This window comes from Mixophyes fleayi, chromosome 6 (assembly GCF_038048845.1).
Source record: "Mixophyes fleayi isolate aMixFle1 chromosome 6, aMixFle1.hap1, whole genome shotgun sequence".
NCBI lineage: Eukaryota > Metazoa > Chordata > Amphibia > Anura > Limnodynastidae > Mixophyes > Mixophyes fleayi.
The window spans coordinates 123,079,074-123,105,848 of record NC_134407.1 but is presented as its reverse complement, the minus strand read 5'-3'; positions in this window follow the sequence as shown (position 1 = coordinate 123,105,848).

Below are 26,775 nucleotides of genomic sequence, written 5' to 3'. Positions count from 1 at the left end.
TCTTCCCTTGAGCCCACAGCTCTGGGAATTTGAATACAATAGGTTCAAGGTCTGTGTTATGCGAGACCTCTGGCCATTTGTGTACAGCCATGTTAACTGTTAACAGCAATTTCATGTATGGGTGGTCCTAAGTGATGTTTCTTTATCACACAGACCTTTGAGTTTTGTGGGCCCCTCCATAACAAACAGTTTGTTAGATCTAAGATCCAGCCATTCTGTGTCATTACATCAGTTCCGATAATGTTATCATAACCTGAATAATACCACATAGGAATTTTTAAGGTGAAATCATTGTTGATTTCCACAGTGACTTCCTCAATTCTTTGGGCTTTTACCCTCCCCCTTGTTGGTGAACAAATCCAGTCACCACACACTGAGGGCTGTCTGGTAGTAAGTCATGTTCTACATTAGTGATTGAAATTTCTGCCCCAGTATTATTATTATTATTATCATTTATTTGTTAGGCGCCACAAGGTTTCCACAGCGCCGCACATAGTACAAACAGTAGACTATACAGGGTATAACAGTACAGAACAATAAACAAAAGTACCAAAACTTCAGAAACTCCAGGCAGGCAGATGCAATAGACACGGGGCAGAAGAACGGGTAAGGAGACAGGAGGGAAGAGGGCCCTGCTCATGCGAGCTTACATCCTAAGGGAGGGTTAAACAGACCAGGCACAAGAGGAGCCAGTTGAGGGAATGGGAGAGAGGGGAGAATGAGCGGAGGAGATGGGGATGGTTGGTAGGCTTTGAGAAAGAGGTGAGTTTTGAGTGCACGTTTGAAGGAGCACAGAGTAGGAGAGAGGCGGATGGAGCGAGGGAGTTCTTTCCAGTGAAGGGGGGCTGCACGGGAAAAGTCCTAAATTCTGGAATGGGAAGAGGTGATGAGAGTAGGAGGAGAGGCGGCGGTCATTGGCCGAGCGCAGGGAGCGGGCGGGAGTGTGAATGGAGAGGAGGTTAGAGATATAAGGGGCAGTAGAGTGGGAGACAGCCTTGTAAGTGGTGGTGAGGAGTTTGAAAAGAATTCTGTAGGGGAAGGGGAGCCAGTATAGGGCAAGGCAGAGAGGGGAGGCAGAGGAGGAGCCGCGTGAGAGGTAGATGAGTCTTGCGGCCGCATTGATTATAGAGCGGAGGGGGGAGAGACGGGATTGGGGGAGGCCGGTGAGGAGGAGGTTGCAGTAATCCAGGCGGGAGATGATGAGTGCATGTATGATGGTTTTGGTGGCCTCCTGAGAGAGAAAGGGACGGATGCGGGCGATGTTGTATAGTTGGAAGCGACAGGCTTGGGCAAGAGAATGAATGTGGGGGGCAAAAGAGAGAGAGAGGAGTCAAGGGTGACACCCAAGCAGTATCAAGCAGAATTTTCAGTAATTCATTTTTTATTTTGGCCATTATGTGGGGTCTCCCTGAGCAATCCAATATGATATTTCATATTGGTGCCAAATCCTTAGGGGTCCCTAACCTTCAATCTAGTTGCACCAGATTCCCAGTAGGGACATCTGCTGTGCGAACTGCTACTTGTGCTTTCTGTACGTCACAGTTGTTTACCTGTTCTAAAGAGTTCTGTGTCTGTGGAGTCACTGAGTTATGAGATTGTACATGAGACTGTCCTGTTTGGTCAGTATGTGTACTTACAAGCGGCACACATTTTTGCATCTGATTTAGGTGCTGCAGTTTTGACTGGGTATGTGTTTGCGCATCTAACTCTCTAACATGAGGCTTGTTTTTAAAGCCATTATTATTACCCCGGTGTTCAGAGTTCCTTGTATACTCTTTGCGAACACCTTGTGGACAGTTACGTCTTACATGGCCAAAGTTTAGGCATGCATAACATTGCACATTCACCCATTTTTCCTGTGGAGGAGCTGTAGGGGTAATATGTGTCTGTCTGCGCACATTGCCTTATGTTGTGTAACGGTTATCTTGTGATGTGCCATTTACCACAACATATTCCCTGATCTTCAGTGACTTCCTATTTTTCATCAAATCTTGTCTATACTCTTCTATAACCATTGCTGCGTCTGCAAGCGTTGGTTCTTTAGCCGCACTTAAGCGAATTGCTGTGTCAACGTAAGGAAACTTTTCCACAAACATGCGTATCATGCCTTGTGGAACGTCTGCACCTTGATCTTTGGTTACTTTTCTATACATTGCTTCAAACCTACCACATAGAGACAATGGCTCATCGTGAATGGTTGGTTTAAAGTTAGATAGGATCTCTGGGGTAACTTCCCAATGGCCAGTTGCCAATTTCATGAGGACAGAAAGTCTCTCTTCCTCATTGTGAAATTGACCATTTTGGGAGCAGTTTTTCCAGTTGCTGCATAGCTCTGATTGAGGCGAGTAGGTAACCACAATTTAAACAAGTCCATGCTATGTTCTGGGGCGACACTAAATTTGTCACAATATCCCTCAAAAATATCGCAGGAGGTAAAAGGGTCTATAATGGGATCATAGTTTGGAATTTCCTTACTGATTTTCAACAGAAATTGAGTCTTCTCCATACTATAATTTCGATGGGAACATGCAATCCTGTGCCATTACCGTAACTTGTTTGTGGTGTAGGAGCGGTATGTACAGTTTCCCACCACTGCCTAGGCCAAAAACTTGATCATCCAAAAATTGTGCACGACCATTAGATCCATTCCCCATGGGTGTTGGGAAATAAGTTAATGTGCGTGCTACAGGGTCAGCCACTGACTATTGGATTTCGCTGATCTATCACAGAAGTAAGTATGGGCATATGTATATTATGTCCTATACTCCCTGTTTCACTGCTTCTCTTATCTGTTATACATACCTGCTTTATAGCCATGGATGTATTATGTGTTGTGGAGAAGGGTGATAACCAATATGCAAAAAATTATCAATGAGTTATCATCTGTGCTCTATTGATTAAATCACTTTGTAATTCAGCAATTAGAACTTCATTAGATGCTACCTTAACCCTGAATAATTTGATTTCTGTATACAGTTCTGACAATTCCTTATCAACATCTGTGTAATATTTTTCTTTCTCTAATATTTGGAAATTGAGCATACAAATCTTCCTTCCCCTATCTATATTGGCCATATCTTTGTCTTCCAATTGTGCTTCAAGTATGGAAACAATTTTAACCTTTTCAATGCAGCACTGGCAATGAGAATTTGCATCATTGTCCTTTTTGTTTTTAAGTATCATCTCAGCGTGTTCAGATGTCCAAATCCTATCTTCATAAGCATGTACCAATTTAGCTAACATTTGGAGACATTTAGTTTTTTTGTTGAACACGGTTCTCCTATTAATACACAGTGTATCATGTGTATAAGCCTGTTCTAAAAGTGTTGCCCATAATGTTTCAGCAGATGTGTAGTTATTAGGAATCACTGGGTTAAACATACTATTTGCTGACAACTTCTCAATGGTAATAAAACTCATACTTGCCTGTCCAGATACAGAAGTCATTTTTGTTGAGTGTTACTTCTCACTGTAGTAATACCGGTCCCCTTAAGCTTCCGAGACTTAAAAAGGCTGCTTCCAGAAAGATCCTCTTCAGTTCAGGAACGTCTTTCTCCTCACAGCAGGACCCTTGCAAATGACTGTTGCAACCTTAAAAAATTAATCCACGTTTCTCACAAACGTTCCCAGTGCGACGAACCGTTCCTTCTTAAAGAAAGAAATAAAACAACAAGTATCCAAGAAACTTTAAATTTTAAACTAGATTCGCTGTAATTAATTGTATTTCTTCTAGGCCTCAAGTAAAACAATGTTATCTGTCCAAACCTCTTTCCAGAAAAAGCGTACGCTAATAACACATAAGTATCACCTCCTTTGTGTACCTATGCCATTCATCCCCGCCCCTCTACCGAATTAGATTAACAATAAAACAATTTTCACTACTATATCCTAGTATATTACTATTAAAACAGTCGGGCTTGGCTCGCCAATGTTAAAGGACTGGTGGTAGCGCCTTACATGCGCACGCTGTCCTCTTATTGTGTTCTTAGATACACTCGCTATAAAACTGGCACTTTTATGTATTTTTCCTTACACAGTGCTGCCTTACTCAGTCTTTTGACTACACTAAATAACACAAGTTTTACAGAACTATATATCCAATAATCACTGTATCTCAGCAGTACTTCACAGTATATATTCGTTATAAATAATCAATACTCACAACATATGTATGTATTTAAATCAAAGTATTTTACTGTTAACACAGAAAAGCTTGTATTCACAATTCACACATATATCATAATGTTGTTCAACATAACATAGTATATAAATATAACATTAGCCCTAGGTTCACCACCGTTATTCCTTACACTATCCTTGCTTCACATATGTATAATAAGAATCAGTATTTATAATATTGATTTAACTATCACAGATATCAGACAATAGCTACTCAATTATATGTATATAAATAGTTAAATCCACATTATAAATACACATATAGCTCTATGGATATATATTAATGATACATATCGAGTCCTTGTATCCTTGGTCAGATTCTTTATCTGCAGTGTAGGGAACGTTCCTGTAGCATATAATCCTTTCTTGTAGTTTAGTGTAGGTTTTCTGTAGTATAATGTATCTTAGTGTAATATATATATATATATATATATATATATATATATATATATATATATATATATATATAAAATGTAGTGTGTTGTAATCCTATAGATCTTTTCTGCAGTGTAGTGGATCCCTATTAGTGTTGTGTTCCTAGTGTATTTTCTGTAGTATAGTGTATCTTAGTGTAATATATATATATATATATAATGTAGCAGTGGCGCACGGAGCATTTTTAAGGGGGGGTTTCCCCTCCGCTGGAAAAAAAAACCCAGAGAGAGCAGTTTAGGCAGCACTGTACTATACAGCAGCTGCGGCGCTGTCAAAGAAGTGTCAGCGGCGGTGCTGTAGATAAGATGCAGTTCACAAAAAGGGTCTGATTCATCAAGTCATGTAACTGTCGATTTTCAGCGTATCCTGCGCAAAATCACTCGGAACATGCCGGGACATACACCAGTTAACGCAGCTCTGTCCGCTCCGTCTTCGACATTTACTACAGTCTACATTTTCGGGGAGTGAACTGGGTGGGGAAGTCAATGTACAGTTAAGGCATGCCAAACCCAAGCGCATGCAACCAAGTATGTGAAAAGCACAGGAGAAAATCAATGTATCAAACGTTGCAGGAGGCCATACAAGCTAATACATTAAAGTCATCTATGGGTGGTAAATGCTTTAAATTTTACTATTGCTAGAATAAAATAATTACAATTTAATAATAGATGACATGCCAAATATTATTACATTTGCATTTTGCTCGGCCTATTATAATTGTGATATATATATATATAATATCTCATGCATTTGCAAATATGTGTAACAGAATTCTTTCAGTAAAGTGCTAGCCACACCCCCATATTAGGTTGGCCACACCCACTTGGCAAATGTCACTCCCACTTAGATGGGGGGCGCCGGTGCCCTGTCTCACCCAAGGCACTAAAATGTCTAGTTACGGCACTGCACATACGTACTGGACTAATCCTGCAGTGTCTTTTGTAGTGTTATATCCGCCTAGTCGCTATTCAATGAAAATTGTCCACTTTTAGTTTTTGACCCATTTGAGTCTCCACCAGAGTTTTGTATTCCTTGATATTGTATATGACTTCACGTTTCGCTTTAAGGAAGTACAAATGAGTCATCCTTACGTAATCATCAATGATTGTCATAAAATAATAGTAAACAGTCATTGATTCAGTCTCCATAGGACCACATACATCCATGTATGCCAATGCTAATGGTGACTCAGCTCTTGTCGCTGAATTTGGGAAGGTTTGTTTGGTTTGTTTACCTTTGATGCAACTCTCACATATTGATTTTTCAGAATTTTTCAGAATTATTTACTGCTGCCATTCCTGTTACCATCCCATTCAGAAGTTTCTGCACATTATCATACCCAAGATGTCCTGTACGCTTGTGCCACAGTTTCATAGTCTGACTTGTGTCAGAAGTAGCCATCGCATAACACTCCTCAGTATCTAAGACATGGAGTTGCCTGTGAAAGAGTTAATGGTTAGATTGTCTTTGTTCAAAACGAATGTCAGATGAAACAAAGCAGTTTCTGTTTATAAAAGCTTATTTAGTTTTGGAGATTTGTACTTTGCTACATGCTGGCTCAGTGCCATGGAAGCTACTCTATTACTTGTGGAGCCAAGGCTGTATGATGTATATAGATAAGGCACCTGCCTGTTAGGGAAGTTTCTAGAAATATATTATAATATAATAGTAATGAAAATACATAATAATATTATTATACCCACATCTAATGTATTTTGCCTAGCCTTGAGATATGTATTTTTCTTGTCGTTGGCATAATGCCATATATCATAAGTGCATGACTGTGATATGTCTACTGATGTCTTTTGTCTTAGTAAATCTGCGTTCTTACAAACAAAAGGCCTGTGTGTTTCTTAACACCCGGTTGGCTATATTAATTTGATACACCTTATCAGTTCACTGACCACTCAAGAGAAATCGCTATCACCAGAATTAGGTAGCTGTCACTATTAAAGTTCCTCTTTTATTTTGCACAGTGCACTTGCCTTCTGTGAATTCTACTTTGTAACCTTTTTTTCTATGACATTTTATGGCAATCAGATTAGTTCCTAAATCTGGTATGAGCAAACCTTCTTCAATATTGGTGATTACAGTTTTACCTTTCATCCTCAGGCGGACTGAAACTGTTCTGACTTCCATTGCAGTTAGGGTTTTGTTTCTGATGCCTCTGACTGTGATGTAATCACACTCACTTAATTAACTCAATCCAATTACCAACAGTCCTTTCTCTGACTGTTCGACACATTCAAAGTAGGGATGAGCGCACTCGGATTTATGAAATCCGAGCCCACCCGAACGTTGCGGATCCGAGTCGGATCCGAGACAGATCCGGGTATTGGCGCCAAATTCAAATGTGAAACTGAGGCTCTGACTCATAATCCCGTTGTCGGATCTCGCGATACTCGGATCCTATAAATTCCCCGCTAGTCGCCGCCATCTTCACTCGGGCATTGATCAGGGTAGAGGGAGGGTGTGTTAGGTGGTCCTCTGTCCTGGTAGATCTCGTGCTGTGCTGTTTAGTTCTGTGCTGTGCTGTGCTGTGCTGTGTTCTGCAGTATCAGTCCAGTGGTGCTGTGTGCTGTGCTCTGTCCTTCTGAGGTCAGTGGTGCTGCTGGGTCCTGTGCTGTGTCCTGTTCAGTCCAGTGGTGCTGTGTCCTGTGCTCTGTGCTTCTAAGGGCATAGTTATTTCCCCATTATTCCCCTGTGTTTAAAAAAATAAAAAAAAGTTTTTTTAAAAAATACCAAAAACTACTTTAATTTTTTTTAATTACCACAAAATTTGCACAACCAATCCTGCAGTATAAGCCCATTGGTACTGCAATATTACCAAGTTCACACATTCAGCAGTAAAAGTCCAGTGGTACTGCAATATTACAAAGTTTACACATTCTGCAGTATCAGTCCAGTGGTGCTGTGTCCTGTGCTCTGTCCTGCTGAGTTCCGTAGTGCTGCTGGGTCCTGTGCCGTGTCCTGTTCAGTCCAGTGGTGCTGTGTCCTGTGCTCTGTGCTTCTAAGGGCATAGTTATTTCCCCATTATTCCCAAGTTTTTAAAAAAGAAAAAAAAAAGAAAAAATTTAAAAAAAAAAAAAAATATATATAATAATTATAACCAAATTTGCAAAACCAATCCAGCAGTATAAGTCCATTGGTACTGCAATATTACCAAGTTCACACATTCTGCAGTATCTTGTGCTACATATAATGGAGACCAAAAATTTGGAGGATAAAGTAGGGAAAGATCAAGACCCACTTCCTCCTAATGCTGAAGCTGCTGCCACTAGTCATGACATAGACGATGAAATGCCATCAACGTCGTCTTCCAAGCCCGATGCCCAATCTCGTAGTACCGGGCATGTAAAATCCAAAAAGCCCAAGTTAAGAAAAAGTAGCAAAAAGAGAAACTTAAAATCATCTGAGGAGAAACGTAAAGTTGCCAATATGCCATTTACGACACGGAGTGGCAAGGAACGGCTTAGGCCCTGGCCCGTGTTCATGACTAGTGGTTCAGCTTCACCCACGGATCTTAGCCCTCCTCCTCCTCCCCCCCCCTACAAAAAATTGAAGAGAGTTATGCTGTCAGCAACAAAACAGCAAACAACTCTGCCTTCTAAAGAGAAATTATCACAAATCCACAAGGCGAGTCCAAGGATGTTGGTGGTTGTCAAGCCTGACCTTCCCATCACTGTACGGGAAGAGGTGGCTTGGGAGGAGGCTATTGATGATGTAGCTGGCGCTGTGGAGGAACTTGATGATGAGGATGGTGATGTGGTTATTGTAAATGAGGCACCAGGGGGGGAAACAGCTGATGTCCATGGGATGAAAAAGCCCATCGTCATGCCTGGTCAGAAGACCAAAAAATGCACCTCTTCGGTCTGGAGTTATTTTTATCCAAATCCAGACAACCAATGTATGGCCATATGTAGCTTATGTAAAGCTCAAATAAGCAGGGGTAAGGATCTTGCCCACCTAGGAACATCCTCCCTTATACGTCACCTGAATAACCTTCATAGTTCAGTGGTTAGTTCAGGAACTGGGGCTAGGACCCTCATCGGTACAGGGACACCTAAATCCCGTGGTCCAGTTGGATACACACCAGCAACACCCTCCTCGTCAACTTCCTCCACAATCTCCATCAGATTCAGTCCTGCAGCCCAAGTCAGCAGCCAGACTGAGTCCTCCTCAATACGGGATTCATCCGAGGAATCCTGCAGCGGTACGCCTACTACTGCCACTGCTGCTGTTGCTGCTGTTAGTCGGTCATCTTCCCAGAGGGGAAGTCGTAAGACCGCTAAGTCTTTCACAAAACAATTGACCGTCCAACAGTCGTTTGCCATGACCACAAAATACGATAGTAGTCACCCTATTGCAAAGCGTATAACTGCGGCTGTAACTGCAATGTTGGTGTTAGACGTGCGCCCGGTGTCCGCCATCAGTGGAGTGGGATTTAGAGGGTTGATGGAGGTATTGTGTCCCCGGTACCAAATCCCCTCGAGATTCCACTTCACTAGGCAGGCGATACCAAAAATGTACAGAGAAGTACGATCAAGTGTCCTCAGTGCTCTTAAAAATGCGGTTGTACCCACTGTCCACTTAACCACGGACATGTGGACAAGTGGTTCTGGGCAAACGAAGGACTATATGACTGTGACAGCCCACTGGGTAGATGCATCCCCTTCCGCAGCAACAGCAACAGCTGCATCAGTAGCAGCATCTACAAAATGGCTGCTCATGCAAAGGCAGGCAACATTGTGTATTACAGGCTTTAATAAGAGGCACAACGCTGACAACATATTAGAGAAACTGAGGGAAATTATCTCCCAGTGGCTTACCCCACTTAGACTCTCATGGGGATTTGTGGTGTCAGACAATGCCAGTAACATTGTGCGGGCATTAAATATGGGCAATTTCCAGCACGTCCCATGTTTTGCCCACACCATTAATTTGGTGGTGCAGCATTACCTCAAGAGTGACAGGGGTGTGCAGGAGATGCTTGCGGTGGCGCGCAAAATTGCTGGACACTTTCGGCATTCAGCCAGTGCCTACCGCAGACTAGAGGCACATCAAAAAAGCATGAACCTGCCCTGCCATCACCTCAAACAAGAGGTTGTGACGTGCTGGAACTCCACCCTCTCTATGCTGCAGAGGATGGAGGAGCAGCAAAAGGCCATTCAGGCCTACACAGCCACCTACGACATAGGCAAAGGAGTGGGGATGCGCCTCAGTCAAGCGCAGTGGAGACTGATTTCCGTGTTGTGCAAGGTTCTGCAGCCATTTGAACTTGCCACACGAGAAGTCAGTTCCGACACTGCCAGCTTGAGTCAGGTCATTCCCCTGATCAGGCTGTTGCAGAAGCAGCTGGAGAAAGTGAGGGAGGAGCTGGTAAGCCATTGCGATTACACCAAGCATGTAGCTCTTGTGGATGTAGCCCTTCGTACGCTTTGCCAGGATCCGAGGGTGGTCACTCTTTTAAAGTCAGAGGAATACATTATGGCCACCGTGCTCGATCCTCGGTTTAAAGCGTATGTTGTGTCTCTGTTTCCGGCGGACACAAGTCTACAGCGGTGCAAAGACCTGCTGGTCAGGAGATTGTCCTCTGAAGAGGACCGTGACATGCCAACAGCTCCACCCTCATTTTCTTCCACATCTATGGCTGCGAGGAAAAAGCTCAGTTTTCCCAAAAGAGGCACTGGCGGGGATGCTGATAACATCTGGTCCGGACTGAAGGACCTGCCAACCATTGCAGACATGTCTACTCTCGCTGCATTGGATGCTGTCACAATAGAAAAAATTGTGGATGATTACTTTGCTGACACCATCCAAGTAGACATGTCAGACAGTCCATATTGTTACTGGCAGGAAAAAAAGGCAGTTTGGAAGCCCCTGTACAAACTGGCTATATTTTACCTGAGTTGTCCCCCCTCCAGTGTGTACTCGGAAAGAGTTTTTAGTGCAGCGGGGAACCTGGTCAGTGAGCGGCGAAGGAGGTTGCTTCCTCACAACGTTGAAAAAATGATGTTTATAAAAATGAATAATCAATTCCTCAATGAAGTACAGCACTGCCCTCCAGATACTACAGAGGGACCTGTGGTTGTGGAGTCCAGCGGGGACGAATTGATAATGTGTGATGAGGAGGAAGTACACACTGTAGGGGGAGAGGAATCAGAGGTTGAGGATGAGGACGACATCTTGCCTCAGTAGAGCCTGTTTAGTCTGTACAGGGAGAGATGAATAGCTTTTTTGGTGTGGGGGCCCAAACAAACCAATCATTTCAGCCAAAGTTGTTTGGTAGGCCCTGTCGCTGAAATGATTGGTTTGTTAAAGTGTGCATGTCCTATTTCAACAACATAAGGGTGGGTGTGAGGGCCCAAGGACAATTCCATCTTGGAACTTTTTTTTTGGCATTATATGACCAATCAACAGTCGTTTGCCATGTTCAAAAAGTAAAACCAAATTTTAAAAAATTCAAGAAATTAAACCAAAAGTAAAATGCCGTGTCATAATTTAAAACAAGAGGTATTGACGTGCTCTAAAACTACTGTATTGTTGTTCATATTTTATAAACACTACACTTGAAAGCTTGAGTCTTTCAATAAAAAAGTAACTGTCCATTGCACGAATATTTGCAACAGGGACAATTTTAGGGTTAAGAAAGCCAACTAATAACACTTCGACGCTGTCTGTCTTTATAAACACTACACTTGGAAGTTGGAGGAGGTATTGTGGCCCCGGCACCAAATTTACTACCGGGGCCACTCCACTGTGCAGTCCATATTTATGTGTATCAGATATTAAACAACGGTGACAGTTGATGCCCAATTTTTTAATTATATTGTGGCCTCGGTACCAAATTGTGTACCGGGGCCACCACACTACGCAGTCCAGATACTTGTTTGGTGGAATTCAGACCAGTTGAGGGTTTTATTATTATATTGTGGGGACCACTCTATCTATACCACACTACAACTCTATACCACTCTATTTCATACTTTAATTCTATTTAATACTTTAATTCTATTTAATACTTTAATTCTATTTAATACTTTAATTCTATTTCATACTTTAATTCTATTTAATACTTTAATTCTATTACTAATTACCATAAAGAGGAACTGCCGCTTCTATTTAATACTTTAATTCTATTAGTAGTTACCATAAAGAGGAACAAAATAAACCAATTTTACCAAAAGTATAATATGACTTAGACTTACAAACACTACACTTGAAAGATGGTGCCTTTAAATGAAAACGTCAGTCTTCATTGCACGACTATGTGCAACAGGGACAGTTTTTTGGTTTACAAAGTCAACCAATAACACTTGGACCCTGTCTGTCTTTAACATACTTGATGGGATCTCAATGACGAATTGTCTGTACCATGTTTGGAGGAGGTATTGTGGCCCCGGTATCAAATTGGGTACCGGGGCCACCCCACTACGCAGTCCAGATACTTGTTTGGTGGAATTCTGACACGTGGAGGGTTTTTTAATTATATTGTGGCCTCGGTACCAAATTGTGTACCGGGGCCACCACACTACGCAGTCAAGATAGATAGATGCGTATCATAGATAAAGTACATTCAGTGGTGTGGGGCAAATTGAAAAATATTCAAAATGCACTGACATTATCAAAAACAAGAGGTTGTCACACGCTAAAACTCCAACATGTATATGATGGAGAGGATGGAGGAGCAGCCGTATGTGTAGTGTAATGCAGACCTGTTGAAGGTTTTTTATATATTTTATTGTGGTGACCAGTGCCCACTCCTCTAGGCAGTCCAGGTACATTTATTGGTGCGATTCATAAAAGTTCAGGGTTTTTAATATATTGTGGTGACCCACTCCTCTACGCAGTCCAGGTACATTTATTGGTGCGATTTATAAAAGTTGATGGTTTTCTTATTATATATATTGTGGTGACCCACTCCTCTACGCAGTCCAGGTACATTTATTGGTGCGATTCATAAAAGTTCAGGGTTTTTAATATATATTGTGGTGACCCTCTCCTCTACGCAGTCCAGGTACATTTATTGGTGCGATTCATAAAAGTTCAGGGTTTTTAATATATATTGTGGTGACCCACTCCTCTACGCAGTCCAGATACATTTATTGGTGCGAATCATAAAAGTTCAGGGTTTTTAATATATATTGTGGTGACCCACTCCTCTAGGCAGTCCAGGTACATTTATTGGTGCGATTCATAAAAGTTCAGGGTTTTTAATATATTGTGGTGACCCACTCCTCTACGCAGTCCAGGTACATTTATTGGTGCGAATCAAACAAGTTGATGGTTTTCTTATTATATATATTGTGGTGACCCACTCCTCTACGCAGTCCAGGTACATTTATTGGTGCGATTCATAAAAGTTCAGGGTTTTTAATATATTGTGGTGACCCACTCCTCTACGCAGTCCAGGTACATTTATTGGTGCGAATCAAACAAGTTGATGGTTTTCTTATTATATATATTGTGGTGACCCACTCCTCTACGCAGTCCAGGTACATTTATTGGTGCGAATCAAACAAGTTGATGGTTTTCTTATTATATATATTGTGGTGACCCACTCCTCTACGCAGTCCAGGTACATTTATTGGTGCGAATCAAACAAGTTGATGGTTTTCTTATTATATATATTGTGGTGACCCACTCCTCTACGCAGTCCAGGTACATTTATTGGTGCGATTCATAAAAGTTCAGGGTTTTTAATATATTGTGGTGACCCACTCCTCTACGCAGTCCAGGTACATTTATTGGTGCGAATCAAACAAGTTGATGGTTTTCTTATTATATATATTGTGGTGACCCACTCCTCTACGCAGTCCAGGTACATTTATTGGTGCGATTCATAAAAGTTCAGGGTTTTTAATATATTGTGGTGACCCACTCCTCTATGCAGTCCAGGTACATTTATTGGTGCGAATCAAACAAGTTGATGGTTTTCTTATTATATATATTGTGGTGACCCACTCCTCTACGCAGTCCAGGTACATTTATTGGTGCGATTCATAAAAGTTCAGGGTTTTTAATATATTGTGGTGACCCACTCCTCTACGCAGTCCAGGTACATTTATTGGTGCGAATCAAACAAGTTGATGGTTTTCTTATTATATATATTGTGGTGACCCACTCCTCTACGCAGTCCAGGTACATTTATTGGTGCGATTCATAAAAGTTCAGGGTTTTTAATATATTGTGGTGACCCACTCCTCTACGCAGTCCAGGTACATTTATTGGTGCGATTCATAAAAGTTCAGGGTTTTTAATATATATTGTGGTGACCCACTCCTCTACGCGGTCTAGGTACATTTATTGGTGCGAATCATAAAAGTTCAGGGTTTTTAATATATATTGTGGTGACCCACTCCTCTACGCAGTCCAGAAAGATACCTTGTTGCAACGTTTTGGACTAATAACTATATTGTGAGGTGTTCAGAATACACTGTAAATTAGTGGAAATGCTTGTTATTGAATGTTATTGAGGTTAATAATAGCCTAGGAGTGAAAATAAGCCCAAAAACTTGATTTTTAAACTTTTTATGTTTTTTTTAAAAAAAAATCCGAATCCAAAACCTTAAATCCGAACCGAGACCTTTCGTCAAGTGTTTTGCGAGACAAATCCGAACCCCAAAAATAACGAAAATCTGGATCCAAAACACGAGACCTCAAAAGTCGCCGGTGCACATCCCTAATTCAAAGCTGATTCATTGTTTTTGTTACAGTTATTTTTTACACCATTTTGCACTTTCAGTCTGCACTCTGAGGTCTTTTGTCTTATTTTGTGATAGATAAAGCTTTTCTACTTCGGCCTGTTAGACTTAGGGGTATTGTCACGGTTTGGTATTTTGGACTCTGGATCTGGTCATAGATGTTGTGGGAACAGATCCTCGGGGAGTGAGAATATGGTAGTACACTGGTAAGTGGTAATGATAGCCTGAGGTTCAATAGATGCCAGATGCAGGATAAAAGTACAATCAGTGGTTTAATGATGACTGGATGAATATACAGGAAAGTCTTGATATATGTATATATATATATATACGCACTAGGAGCGTAGTACAAGGTGGGCGGAGCCACCGGCAATATGAACAATCAGCATGTAATTAGATATGGTTTTAAATGCACAGTCCAGCAATAAGGTGGAAAGAATAAGGCAGCAGGTATATGGTATCACAGTAGAGCAGCCCACATCAGAGGAGAGATTAACTGTCCAGGTAGCAGTATATGCACAATAGATGCGGCAGGAATCAGGAACCAAATAATGCCTTAATGCTTTCAATAATACATGAACAGTTCAGCCAGAGAAAAGAACAACAAGCAGCTTGATGATACGACCTGTGGAGTGTCACACAGCAGAGATAGTTGCAGCATGAGCTGAATAGTCTGTGGAATAGTACACAGCAGAGACAGTTGCAGTTTGATCTGTATGGTCTTTAACAGCAACACAGCAAGGCACTGACGATCCAGGTGAGAGCTCACAGAATAGGTAGGAACCTAATCAGACTGGTAACTTAATCAACAGGCCCAGAGGAAAGGGAGGAAGTGCCTTTTCAAGTCTGGAGCCAACGCAGGAACCAATAGGAATCTTAATTAGAAGTAGACAGGTAATCAGTCTGCACATGTGCAGATCAGAACTTAGAGGTTTGAAGTCTGTTAATGAGACACCTGTGAGTGTCTCAGTCTTTGTCTGTGGAAGCCAAATGAGCAGCGTGTGACAGTACACCCCCTTTTAAAGGTGAGCACCGCACACCTAGGATTCGGCTTAGAAGGAATGTTCTTGTGAAAGTTCTTAACCAGAACTGGAGCATGAACATCCGCAGCACGGATCCAGGAACGTTCCTCAGGACCAAACCCTTTCCAGTCTACTAAATACTTCAAACTTCCTTTAGAGATTTTTTAATCCAATATTTGTTTGACCTCGAATTCTTGATCCAAGTGAACTTTAGGTGCTGTAGAAGAAGTATGGGTAGACGAAAAACGGTTAATGATCAATGGTTTCAACAAGGAGACATGAAACGAATTGGAGATCCGAAGAGCAGCTGGTAAAGAAAATTTCACAAAAGCTGGATTGATAATTTTTGAAATAGTATAAGGACCAATAAAGCGAGGAGCAAACTTCATACAAGGAGTCTTGAGATGGATATTCTTTGTAGAGAGCCATACTCTATCACCTATCTTGAAGGGAGGTGCGGCCCGATGTTTTCTATCCGCCGCTATCTTGTAACGTTTGGAAGATTTCTTATGACAGCTCCTCACTTGATTCCAGATTGAAACAAATCTCCGTTGGACGAGATTAACAGCAGGAACCTGGGTGGGTGGGAGGGAAGTAAACCTGGGAAAGGATGGATGAATCCCATACACGATAGAAAATGGTGATGCAGAAGTTGACTCATGAAGGGCATTATTATGCACAAATTCTGCCCAAGGTAGAAGATCCACCCAATCGTCCTGATTGGCAGCAGAGAACATTCTAATAAAAGTCTCTAAATCTTGGTTTACACGTTTAGTCTGTCCATTAGACTGGGGATGTTAGGATGATGAGAAGTTTAATTGGATACCAAGAATTTTACACAAGGTTGCCAAAACTTAGACACGAACTGAACTCCACGATCTGACACAATTTCTGCGGGACAGCCATGCAACCGGAATATTTCTTTAACGAAATATGTGGCAAGAACAGATGAGGATGGTAGGCCAATAAGTGGAATAAAATGAGCCATTTTTGAGAACCGATCTACCACTACCCCGATGGTATTATATTTTTTGCTAGGGTGTAGGTCGGTGATAAAGTCCATGCTCAAATGGGTCCATGGTCTGTACGGAATAGGAAGTGGGATTAATTGTCCAGCAGGAGATTGGCGAGATGACTTGTGTTGACTACAAATTTCACAGGAAGCAACAAAGTCCTTAACATCACAATGAAATTTTGGCCACCAATAATTGCGGGAGACCAACTCAATGGTTTTACGTATACCAGTATGGCCAGCAAAACGAGTAGAGTGGAACCAAGTCAACAGTTTCTTTCGTAAATCCGGTGGTAGAAAAGTCTTCCCAGGTGGTGGTGTACAGGCAGGAGACAAAGTAAAAGTAAATATACACTTGGGATCTAGTATAGGATGAGGTTTCACCTCTTCGGTCTTGGAATCACAGGAAAAGGCTCGGGAAAGAGCATATGCACGTTTATTCTTCTCACCAGGTTTGAATGTAATTTGAATATTGAAGCGAGAGAAATAGAGAGACCACCTAGCTTGTCTAGGATTTAAGCATTGAGCGGATTGCAGATATAATAGGTTTTTATGATCCGTAAAGATGGTAACCGGGAATTTGGCTCCCTCTAGAAGATAACGCCATTCCTCCAATGCTATTTTTATGGCTAGTAATTCTTTATCGCCGATGGCGTAAATCTTCTCTGCAGGTAAAAATCTTCTGGAGAAGAATGCACAGGGATGGAACTGGTTAAGATGAGACTTCTGAGATAACACAGCCCCTACTCCCACACTTGAAGCATCAATCTCAAGGAAGAATGGCAAAGACATGTTAGGTTGTTGAAGAATAGGTGCCAAGGAGAATGCTTCTTTTAGAAATTCGAAAGCCTTTAAGGCCTCTGGCGGCCAGGATTTGGGATTGGCACCCTTACGGGTGAGAGACACAATGGGTGCCACTATAGTTGAGTATCCCTTGATAAAACGTCTATAATAATTAGAGAACCCTAAGAAGCGTTGCACAGGCTTCAATCCTAAGGGAAGAGGCCACTCGAGTTTAGCTCGAACCTTCTCTGGCTCATCTCTAATCTTGAGCCTGAGACAATGTAGCCAAGGAATGACATTTGGGACTTTTCAAATAAGCATTTCTCTAGCTTGCAAAAAAGTTGATTCTTACGAAGACGTGAAAGAACCTCTGCCACTTGAAGGCGGTGAGAATGAATGTCCTGGGAGAAGATCAAAATGTCATCCAAATATACAACGACACAATCATAGAGGAGGTCTCTGAAGATTTCGTTCACAAAACCTTGAAACACCGCAGGGGCATTGCACAAACCGAAAGGCATCACTAGGTATTCGTAGTGACTGTCGCGAGTGTTGAAAGCTGTTTTCCATTCATCGCCGGCTTTAATTCGGATGAGGTTATAAGCTCCCCTGAGATCTAGTTTTGTGAAAATCTTTGCCCCCTTTATACGGTCGAATAATTCGGTGACGAGAGGAATGGGGCACCGGTTCTTATTGGTGATGGCATTAAGACCTCTGTAGTCAATACATGGGTGAAGGGACCCATCCTTCTTTTTAACAAAAAAGAAACTGGCCCCAGCAGGAGAAGATGAAGGTCTAATGAATCCACGACCAAGATTTTCTTGGACGTATTCGGACATGGCTTGAGTCTCTGGCAAGGCTAAAGGATACACACGACCTCGCGGAGGGATTTGATCAGGCAACAGATCGATAGGACAATCCCATGTTCGGTGAGGAGGGAGATGTTCAGATCTGGCCTTGTCAAACACATCCCGAAAAGACAGATACTGACTTGGAAGGCAGTTGGATTGAGATTCAGACGAGATGCTAGTAGAGGCCAGGGGATGAACACGTGAAAGACAATTTTTCAAGCAATTAGAACTCCAGGATAACACTTGTGAAGTGGTCCAATCCATCTGAGGAGAGTGTTGTTGGAGCCAGGGTAATCCCAGAATGACAGGACTAGTAGAAGATGGTAAAACATGGAAGGATATCATCTCTTTATGTAATGCTCCTATTTGTAGAAGAATAGGCTGAGTGCATTTTTTAACAAGACCATTGGAGATACGAAATCCATCAATTGCAGAAATAGATACAGGATGCTCTAGGAAGGATACGGGTATGGAACCTTGGGACACGAGAGAAGAAGAAATAAAGTTCCCAGCAGCTCCTGAATCCAGCAAGGCATAGGAGTGAACAGGGCCAGAAGGGCCATATAATATAATTGGAAATGAGCACACAGTGGGTAACGATGATTGAGGAGAAGATTTGACATTGCTTAATTTGACTTCCCCGGAACAAATTAGGCTTTGGGTGTTTCCCGATTTCTTGGGACACTTATTAAGGATATGCCCTGGATCGGCACAGTAAATACACAATTTATTTTTAAATCTTCAATCGCGCTCCTCCGGAGTGAAACGCGATCGTCCTAGTTGCATTGATTCCTCTCCAGAAGCAGGAGAGAGATAGCGAGTTAATGTTCTGGATACAGGACGACGGGAGTTATCCTTTTCAGCGGCTCTTTCTCTGAAATGTAGATCCACTCTGTTACACAAAGAAATTAGAGCATCCAAAGTAGCAGGTAGTTCCTGGGAGGCAAGAGCATCCTTGATCTTATCAGATAAGCCATGCCAGAAAGTAGCCACTAGAGCATCATTATTCCAACGTAGTTCTGATGATAAAGTGTGGAAGGAGATCACATATTGCGCCACTGATCGTGACCCTTGACGAAGCCTGAGAATACTTGAAGCTGCAGAGGTAACACGACCAGGTTCATCAAAAATTTTACGGAATGTGACTATAAAGGCAGAGCTGTCTGAAAGGAGAGGATCATCACGCTCCCAGAGGGGGGAGGCCCAGGCCAAACAATAATGATATTACGTAAGCAACTCTTATTCTTTGAGGTTGTAATTCGAATTGAATCGAACACTGATTGAGGAAACCTCTACAGGCTTTAGGGTCAAACTTAGCAGGAGACGGAATCCGGAGAGTAGAATGAGAATTACTGGGTAGCTCTGGTGCAGGTGGTTCCGATGAAGGAACGAGCGGAAGAAGTGAGGATATAGCGGATTTAATAGAATCCACTCTAGAGGCCAATGTCTGGAAACATTGAAGGAGTTGGTGTTGAATTTCATCCTGTTGTTCTATCCTATGGAGTAACAGCCGCAGAGTCTGTTTAGCAGACGGTTCCCCAGGGGAGTCCATTGTGGCCTGTTGATACTGTCACGGTTTGGTATTTTGGACTCTGGATCTGTTCATAGATGTTGTGGGAACAGATCCTCGGGGAGTGAGAATATGGTAGTACACTGGTAAGTGATAATGATAGCCTGAGGTTCAATAGATGCCAGATGCAGGATAAAAGTACAATCAGTGGTTTAATGATGACTGGATGAATATATAGGAAAGTCTTGATATATGTGTATATATATATATATATACGCACTAGGAGCGTAGTACAAGGTGGGCGGAGCCACCGGCAATATGAACAATCAGCATGTAATTAGATATGGTTTTAAATGCACAGTCCAGCCATAAGGTGGAAAGAATAAGGCAGCAGGTATATGGTATCACAGTAGAGCAGCCCACATCAGAGGAGAGATTAACTGTCCAGGTAGCAGTATATGCACAATAGATGCGGCAGGAATCAGGAACCAAATAATGCCTTAATGCTTTCAATAATACATGAACAGTTCAACCAGAGAAAAGAACAACAAGCAGCTTGATGATACGACCTGTGGAGTGTCACACAGCAGAGATAGTTGCAGCATGAGCTGAATAGTCTGTGGAATAGTACACAGCAGAGACAGTTGCAGTTTGATCTGTATGGTCTTTAACAGCAACACAGCAAGGCACTGACGATCCAGGTGAGAGCTCACAGAATAGGTAGGAACCTAATCAGACTGGTAACTTAATCAACAGGCCCAGAGGAAAGGGAGGAAGTGCCTTTTCAAGTCTGGAGCCAACGCAGGAACCAATAGGAATCTTAATTAGAAGTAGACAGGTAATCAGTCTGCACATGTGCAGATCAGAACTTAGAGGTTTGAAGTCTGTTAATGAAACACCTGTGAGTGTCTCAGTCTTTGTCTGTGGAAGCCAAATGAGCAGCGTGTGACAGGTATATTTACTAAACTGCAGATTTGAAAAATGGAGATGTTGCCTATAGCATTCAATCTTATTCTATCTATCATTTAATTAGTACATTCTACAAAATGATAGCTAGAATCTGATGGTTGCTATAGGAAACATCTCCGCTTTTTGAAACCTACACATTGGGAAATATACCCCTTAGTGTCCTTATAGAGCAAAGCAGTCATTTCACCTGTAGTGTCTACAGGTAGATGATACCTGGAATTGCTACAGTTTTGCCCTCAAGATTTCTGTAGTTAAGTTCGTAGCACATGACTACAATTGCACTATATGAAAATCAAATTCAGGCGTCAGATTCTGTAACATGCCAATGGCGACCTTTTCATCATCCACTTGAGCTCTGATGGATGTTAATTGCTGTGAAACTGATAACATTTTATAGCATGGCATTCGTTTATGTCTTTGCATTCACTCAACTTGGTACAAAGTTTGCCTCAGGTTTATCGTTTGCCATTGCTCAGTGTCAGGGATCCATGGATTACCTGACTCCGGTGCACATCACACAAACTTTGTCACTATCAACAATATCAGTGTGTGACCCCCTGTACCAGATTAATTCCTGGGCGCACCAACTAAACTGCATCTGCTTCAGTGTAGAGAGTTTGCAGATCACCGCTGATCTCGGGTCTTACCTGGAAGGAATTAAGCACGTTGACAACCCTTATGTAAACCCGTTTGTAGATCACCGCTGATTCCGGAGCTTATCTAAAAGGAATTCACTACGCTGACAGCCCTTTGAAATCGGGTAGGAGTGAACTTGCTACGTGTGCTCTAGGATTGTCTGAAATAAGTTTTTTATGCAATTGTATTTTATATTATCCTTTTATTTTTTGTTTTATTTATTTTTTGTTGTATTTTTTATCCTACATCACGTGGGTCTGTGACTATAAGAAGCATTAAAAAAGTTTACTTGGAGATAATGCACTATGTGCTTGTTATGTTCACTTGTTTTTCATATAACATTTGGGGGTAAATGTATGAACCTCTGGATTCTTCAACTCCGGTGAGTTCTGCGTCTTCAGCGCTTAAATTTAAAGCGGCGCTGCCTTGTAAAGGGAAGTCTCCCTTTACAAGGCAGTGCCGCTTTAAATTTAAGCGCTGAAGACGCTGAACTCGCCGGAGTTGAAGAATCCGGAGGTTCATACATTTACCCCTTGGAGTTGAACATACATCGTGGAAATTGTGACTTTAACAATCAACTATTCGTGTTCTAAAAGTAAGCAGACTGGAAGGGGTTTTTTAACCCCGCCAACTCTATATTATAACTATCTACATTGTTATACACTCTGCATAGTTGCACTTTTATATACTCTACACGTGGTGTGTACTATGAGTATTTATGCACACTTAATTTTTGAAAGTTTTTAAGTTATAGTATATATTATTATCGAGAGAGATTATTGCTGAATTGCTTTTTCTTTCTTTTTTTTCCCTTTCGTATACATGAGAAAATATCAGAAAGATCAGATAAAGTCTTGAATAATTTTAAACAAAAGACATTGATCAACTATCCCAGAATCATCTATTCCGGAGGAATTATGTACACAGGAACATGGTGAACTAAGACAATTTGCTGCTTAATTAAGAACTTTATTGTGTGAACTCATAAGCGCCCAATATATACACATTGCTATTTATCCCTTACTGTATGGCTGGCATTAATTCTGGCATCAGAGTGACTACACCCCCTCTAGACTCACAATGACCTGCCCTCACAAAGCAGATCAAGCGATCCTCTTCCTTAAAGGACCAAGAGTCACCTTTACCTCGAATGGGGCAGTGACAATCAGCAATGCACTGGCAAAACAACTTAAAAATTCACTTTATTCCATGTAGCAACTTATACGCAGTGCCAATTATTTCTGGAAAATTATAGTAGCAAACTTGACAGCACAACATAACATTGCCCGAACGGATGTGGTTCTCTGTGGACTCTTTGGACCACTGAAAATGCTTGTTTATGGGCATCACTTTGGCCCACTGAAAATGCTAGTTTATGGGCATCACTTTGGCTCACTGAAAAAGCTAGTTTAGGGGCATACCAGCACAGTGCAGGCACTCAGATAACTCCAAAGACACTTTCATTTTGCACCACTTTTCCTTTCAGCTACCTCTGTGTAGAAATGTTTCATAGATGTGCTATAAACTGCTGTGTGCTTTGCAAAACTTATCTTTCGCAAGAGACCCATTGGTGATGCAGATGAGTCAGCACAACATTTTGACATCTGGTCTAGTCTAAAAGTATTGGCCAAAAATCGTGACAACTCTGAAAGAAAATGAACCACAATTTCCACAAGTAAGGCCTTTACGGGCAATTACATCAAAGTACAAAGACATCTGTAATGGTGAATTCCAGCGGGGATGAATTAATAATGTGTGAAGATGAGATACACACTGATGAGGGTGAGGATAAGGGTGAAGATGATGACAACATCTTGCCACTGTAGAGTTCATTAACAGCACTATTGGGCTTAAAGCAGCTAAGCTATTGGTAGCTTGTTTTGTGGGAGCCCAAACAAACTAAGCACTTCAGCCACAAAACTGGCATTCCTTGTTGCTGAAGTGCTTGGTTTGCTAAACTGTGCACGTCCTTTGTAAGATACAACATAAGGTTGGGTGAGAGGGCCCAAGGACAATTCCATCTTGCACCACTTTTCTTTCCAGACACTGCTGTGTGGCACTGGCAATGTTTCCTAGATGTAATATAAACTGCTGTGTGTTTGTGCCGTTGCTCTAACCAGCCTCTTGCTGCAGTCTTACAGTTCATTGAGAGCACTGTTAATTTAGCTGTCTTAATCCCATTGTTAGTTTGTTTTGTGGGGGCCCAAACAGACCAAGCACTTCACCCACAAAAGTGGCACTCCTTGTTGCTGAAGTGCTTGCTTTGTTAAACTGTATCTGCTACCCCTTCTGTTTCTGTGTGAGTTTGTTAAACCTTTTTTAATATAATGGTTGATGGGCCCAAGGACAATTCCATCTTGCAACACTTTCTTTTTTTTCTGCCACTGCTGTGTGGCAATGTTTCCTTGATGTGATATAAACTGCCTTGTGTTTGTGTCATTGCTCAGTCGCTTAACATCCAGCCAGCTTGCTGCAGTCTTTGGCAAAAACTGTATGAAAATCATATTGTGACCTGTGAAGCGGTGAAAATTGACTGGAAATGACTGAAAATTTGTGTTATTGAGGTTAATAACAGATCCAAAACCAAAACCAAAATACGCGTGGGCGGTTTTGCCAAAATCGAAACACAAAGTTAATACTAGGGATGTGCACCGGCGACTTTTGAGGTCTCGTGTTTTGTGTTTTGGATCCGGATTTTCGTTATTTTTGAGGTTCGGATTTGTCTCGCAAAACACTTGACGAAAGGTCTCGGTTCGGATTTAAGGTTTTGGATTCGGATTTTTTTTGAAAAAAACATAAAAAGTTTAAAAATCAAGTTTTTGGGCTTATTTTCACTCCTAGGCTATTATTAACCTCAATAACATTCAATAACAAGCATTTCCACTAATTTACAGTGTATTCTGAACACCTCACAATATAGTTATTAGTCCAAAACGTTGCAACAAGGTATCTTTCTGGACTGCGTAGAGGAGTGGGTCACCACAATATATATTAAAAACCCTGAACTTTTATGATTCGCACCAATAAATGTACCTGGACTGCGTAGAGGAGTGGGTCACCACAATATCTTAAAAACCCCGAACTTTTATGAATCGCACCAATAAATGTACCTGGACTGCGTAGAGGAGTGGGTCACCACAATATCTTAAAAACCCTGAACTTTTATGAATCGCACCAATAAATGTACCTGGACTGCGTAGAGGAGTGGGTCACCACAATATCTTAAAAACCCCGAACTTTTATGAATCGCACCAATAATTGTACCTGGACTGCGTAGAGGAGTGGGTCACCACAATATATTAAAAACCCTGAACTTTTATGATTCGCACCAATAAATGTACCTGGACTGCGTAGAGGAGTGGGTCACCACAATATATATTAAAAACCCTGAACTTTTATGATTCGCACCAATAAATGTACCTGGACTGCGTAGAGGAGTGGGTCACCACAATATATTAAAAACCCTGAACTTTTATGATTCGCACCAATAAATGTACCTGGACTGCGTAGAGGAGTGGGTCACCACAATATCTTAAAAACCCTGAACTTTTATGAATCGCACCAATAAATGTACCTGGACTGCGTAGAGGAGTGGGTCACCACAATATCTTAAAAACCCCGAACTTTTATGAATCGCACCAATAATTGTACCTGGACTGCGTAGAGGAGTGGGTCACCACAATATATTAAAAACCCTGAACTTTTATGATTCGCACCAATAATTGTACCTGGACTGCGTAGAGGAGTGGGTCACCACAATATATTAAAAACCCTGAACTTTTATGATTCGCACCAATAAATGTACCTGGACTGCGTAGAGGAGTGGGTCACCACAATATCTTAAAAACCCCGAACTTTTATGAATCGCACCAATAAATGTACCTGGACTGCGTAGAGGAGTGGGTCACCACAATATCTTAAAAACCCTGAACTTTTATGAATCGCACCAATAAATGTACCTGGACTGCGTAGAGGAGTGGGTCACCACAATATCTTAAAAACCCCGAACTTTTATGAATCGCTCCAATAATTGTACCTGGACTGCGTAGAGGAGTGGGTCACCACAATATATTAAAAACCCTGAACTTTTATGATTCGCACCAATAAATGTACCTGGACTGCGTAGAGGAGTGGGTCACCACAATATATATTAAAAACCCTGAACTTTTATGATTCGCACCAATAAATGTACCTGGACTGCGTAGAGGAGTGGGTCACCACAATATCTTAAAAACCCCGAACTTTTATGAATCGCACCAATAATTGTACCTGGACTGCGTAGAGGAGTGGGTCACCACAATATATTAAAAACCCTGAACTTTTATGATTCGCACCAATAAATGTACCTGGACTGCGTAGAGGAGTGGGTCACCACAATATATATTAAAAACCCTGAACTTTTATGAATCGCACCAATAAATGTACCTGGACTGCGTAGAGGAGTGGGTCACCACAATATCTTAAAAACCCCGAACTTTTATGAATCGCACCAATAATTGTACCTGGACTGCGTAGAGGAGTGGGTCACCACAATATATTAAAAACCCTGAACTTTTATGATTCGCACCAATAATTGTACCTGGACTGCGTAGAGGAGTGGGTCACCACAATATATATTAAAAACCCTGAACTTTTATGATTCGCACCAATAAATGTACCTGGACTGCGTAGAGGAGTGGGTCACCACAATATCTTAAAAACCCTGAACTTTTATGAATCGCACCAATAAATGTACCTGGACTGCGTAGAGGAGTGGGTCACCACAATATATTAAAAACCCGGAACTTTTATGATTCGCACCAATAAATGTACCTGGACTGCGTAGAGGAGTGGGTCACCACAATATCTTAAAAACCCTGAACTTTTATGAATCGCACCAATAAATGTATCTGGACTGCGTAGAGGAGTGGGTCACCACAATATCTTAAAAACCCCGAACTTTTATGAATCGCACCAATAATTGTACCTGGACTGCGTAGAGGAGTGGGTCACCACAATATATTAAAAACCCTGAACTTTTATGATTCGCACCAATAATTGTACCTGGACTGCGTAGAGGAGTGGGTCACCACAATATATATTAAAAACCCTGAACTTTTATGATTCGCACCAATAAATGTACCTGGACTGCGTAGAGGAGTGGGTCACCACAATATCTTAAAAACCCTGAACTTTTATGAATCGCACCAATAAATGTACCTGGACTGCGTAGAGGAGTGGGTCACCACAATATCTTAAAAACCCCGAACTTTTATGAATCGCACCAATAATTGTACCTGGACTGCGTAGAGGAGTGGGTCACCACAATATATTAAAAACCCTGAACTTTTATGATTCGCACCAATAATTGTACCTGGACTGCGTAGAGGAGTGGGTCACCACAATATATTAAAAACCCTGAACTTTTATGATTCGCACCAATAAATGTACCTGGACTGCGTAGAGGAGTGGGTCACCACAATATCTTAAAAACCCCGAACTTTTATGAATCGCACCAATAAATGTACCTGGACTGCGTAGAGGAGTGGGTCACCACAATATCTTAAAAACCCTGAACTTTTATGAATCGCACCAATAAATGTACCTGGACTGCGTAGAGGAGTGGGTCACCACAATATCTTAAAAACCCCGAACTTTTATGAATCGCACCAATAATTGTACCTGGACTGCGTAG